This window comes from Suncus etruscus, chromosome 13 (assembly GCF_024139225.1).
Source record: "Suncus etruscus isolate mSunEtr1 chromosome 13, mSunEtr1.pri.cur, whole genome shotgun sequence".
Lineage (NCBI taxonomy): Eukaryota > Metazoa > Chordata > Mammalia > Eulipotyphla > Soricidae > Suncus > Suncus etruscus.
In genome coordinates, this window is record NC_064860.1 from 25,090,001 (window position 1) to 25,093,808 (window position 3,808).

Sequence of the window (3,808 nt, forward strand, 5' to 3'; positions counted from 1 at the left end):
TGGAAGATGTCTGAGTGCTTGAAAGATCTTTTGGGGCTCTCCTGCCTCTTCAGTATGTGGTTGCTCCATTCCTAGATGTGCTTTCTAATTACACAAACATTTTCCACAATGTCCTATGTACTTTTTATGTTATTTCCTGTATTTACCACATTTCTTTCTTTTTTGTTTTTGTTTTTGGGCCACACCCGGGGATGCTCAGGGGTTACTCCTGGCTGTCTGCTCAGAAATAGCTCCTGGCAGGCACGGGGGACCATATGGGACACCGGGATTCGAACCAACCACCTTAGGTCCTGGATCGGCTGCTTGCAAGGTAAACACCGCTGTGCTATCTCTCCGGGCCCTCTTTTTCTTAATTTTCTTTCTCATTTTTTGGTTTTTGGGCCATACCCGGTAACACTCAGGGATTATTCCTGGCTCTTCGCTCAGAAATCTCTCCTGGCAGGCTCAGGCGACCATATGAGATGCCGGGAATTGAACCCGAGTCCGTCCCAGGTCAGTCACGTGCCAGTTCGATTTTCAGAACCCCCTATAGTCCTCCAGCCTGCCAGGGGCTAATTTCTGAGCCCAGAGCCAGTAGTAACCCCTGCGTGCTGCTGGGTGGGGCTCAAAAACTAATCAAGTTTAAAAAAAAATAAACTTGACTATTATTTTATGCACTTTGTTAATTTTATTTATTTATTTATTTTTATTTGGTCACACCACACCTATCAATACTCAGGGATTACTCCTGAGTGTGAGCTCAGGAATCACTCCTGGCAGGCTCAGGAGACCATATGGGATGCCGGGGATTGAACTCAGATCAGCTGCTTGTGAGTCAAAGGCCCTACCCACTGTACTATTACTCATGGGCCTAAATTTATTTTCTTCGAGGCTACTTCAGACTCAGTGCTTGGGGGTCATCGTGTGGTGCCAGGGATTGAACTAGGGTCATCTGCATGTTAAGCAAGTGCTTTAGTTTTCTCTCTGGCCTCAGATGTTTTTCAGTTCATAGATTTCTTTCCTTTGAAGAGGTCCTCCATCTTGTCATCTGTTTCCTTGAGCTTGTTCAGCACAATTCCTTTAGTCCCCTGTATAATAATTCTAGTGTGTGTACATGTCTGTGTGTGTCTGTGTTTGGTGTATAGTATGTAGCTTCGTTCTTGTTCTATCTCTTTGTGTCTGGTAGTTCTTAACTGCATGTCAGATATTACAAACCAAAGTATTGCCCACTTTTCTGTGATATTAACGCTGGCACATGAGGTGAAAGGGAAAACATCTTGTTTTTTTTTGTTTGTTTGTTTTTGGTTTTTGGGTCACACCTGGCAGTGCTCAGGGGTTACTCCTGACTCTCTGCTCAGAAATCACTCCTGGCAGGCTCAGGGAACCATATGGAATGCCGGGATTTGAACCACCGACCTTCTGCATACAAGGCAAACACTTTACTTCCATGCTATCTCTTCGGCCCCGGGAAAGCATCTTACTCTTAATGGAATAAACTGGTTTTGGTGGTGATAAAGACTGGTCTTGGAACTTCTAGGGCAATCCCTTGAATTTCTTGTGGAAGCAAGTTGTGTTTCCAAATTCTGCCTTTGAAATCAAACCAAAGATTTTGTGGCTTCCCTGAGAATACACTCCAGGGTCTACCCACAGCCAGGATCTTTCTGGAAAGAAGCTATGCTCTCCTTAAGCAGCCAAGACCTTTCTGGAAAGCTACTCTGCTCTCTCCCAAGCAACCGGCACCTTTTCTCATCTATACTTTCCTTTTCTCTGTTGCTTTTACAGCATGAAATTCTGTAACAAATTTATCCCTATGTCGTAGAGTTCCAGAGAATTAGGAAGAATATGTTTTGGAGGTCTAATGCAGTGGTGGGATTATACTTCCAGACAATAGGAACTCAACAGCTCAAACAGAGCTCAACAGATCTTGCCAGAGCTGGACACTAACATTCCATACTCAATATATATCTACTATAACACAAGATCAAGCAAATGTATTCACATAGATAATGAAAAAATTCTAATTGCTTTTTGCTTGTTTGTTTTGGTCCACTGATGCTCAGAGGTTATTTCTGGCTCTGAACTCAATTTTTTTTTTCCTGGTTTGCCTGGGAGATCATATGGGATTCCAAGAATTGAACCTATGTCAGCTGTGTACAAGCAAGTGCCCATCCCACTATACTATTTCTCCATCCCTTGTTTGTTAGATTTATTTATTTATTTATTTATTTATTTTAGTTTTTGGGTCACACCCGGCAGTGCTCAGGGGTTACTCCTGGCTTCTATGCTCAGAAATCGGTCCTGGCAGGCACGGGGGACCATATGGGATGCCGGGATTTGAACCATGGACCTTCTGCATGAAAGGCAAACGACTTACCTCCATGCTGTTTGTTAGATTTTTTTTTTTTTTTTTTTGGTTTTTGGGTCACACCCGGCATTGCTCAGGGGTTACTCCTGGCTTCTATGCTCAGAAATCGGTCCTGGCAGGCACGGGGGACCATATGGGATGCCGGGATTTGAACCATGGACCTTCTGCATGAAAGGCAAACGACTTACCTCCATGCTATCTCTCCGGCCCCTGTTTGTTAGATTTTTTTTTTTTTTTTGGTTTTTGGGTCACACCCGGCATTGCTCAGGGGTTACTCCTGGCTGTCTGCTCAGAAATAGCTCCTGACAGGCACGGGGGACCATATGGGACACGAGGATTCGAACCAACCACCTTAGGTCCTGGATCGGCTGCTTGCAAGGCAAACACCGCTGTGCTATCTCTCTGGGCCCCTGTTTGTTAGATTTAAATGGAACCAAAATCATTAATTGTTATAGTTTAGTAGAGTGTCATGTGATAAATAATTTTCTACAAGTTGGGATTCTCTAAAAAAGTCTATCTACAAATAGAAAACTCACCAAGTTATATACATAGTCCTAGCAGCCTTTCACATTAATTGAAATGCTTTTTTGGTTCTACTCCCAAGTCAGTGCTTAGAGGATTGCTTCCAGCAGTGCTTGAGGGACCATATGGTGCTGGGGATTTAACCTGAGCCTTCTACATGAAAAGCAAATTCTTCTTCCACTCAGTTCTCTCTCTCTCTCTCTCTCTCTCTCTCTCTCTCTCTCTCTCTCTCTCTCTCTCTCTCTCTCTCGCTCTCTCGCTCTCTCTCTCGCTCTCTCTCTCGCTCTCTCTCTCGCTCTCGCTCTCTCTTGGTTTTTGGGTCACACCTGGCAGCGTTCAGGGGTTACTCCTGGCTCTATGTTCAGAAATTGCTCCTGGCAGGCTCAGGGGACCATATGGGATGCCAGAATTCGAACCATTGGACTTCTGCTTGCAAGGCAAACACCCTACCTCCATGATATCTCTCTGGTCCCTCTCTCTCTGTCTTTTTCTTTTTCAGTGCTCAAGGGTTGCTTCTGGCTCTGTGCTCAGGGATCTTTCCTAGTGATGCTTAAAACTATTGAAAAGGACTGGGAATCAAAGCAGTGTGCAAGCAAGCTTCTTAACCCCTGTGCTATTTTTCTGACACCTGGAATTGTTTTCTTGATGGACTTGTTAAGGGTCATGCTTGTTTAAGGCTCCTAACAGATTTCTCCTGAGAAGCTGAGGACCCAAGGGTCCATCTTGGACTCCTGAGAGATTTAATTTTCTTTTTTGAACCACTGCTGGGGATGCTCAGGGATTACTCCTGCACTGGACACAGGAATCACTCCTGGTGATACATAGGGTTTCATTTGGGATGCTGAGAATTGAACTCAGGTTGGCTGCCTACAAGGCAAATGCTTCCCACTGTACTATCTCTCCAGCCCCTGAGAAGTTTGTTCTTCTATAAAAATTTTTTTT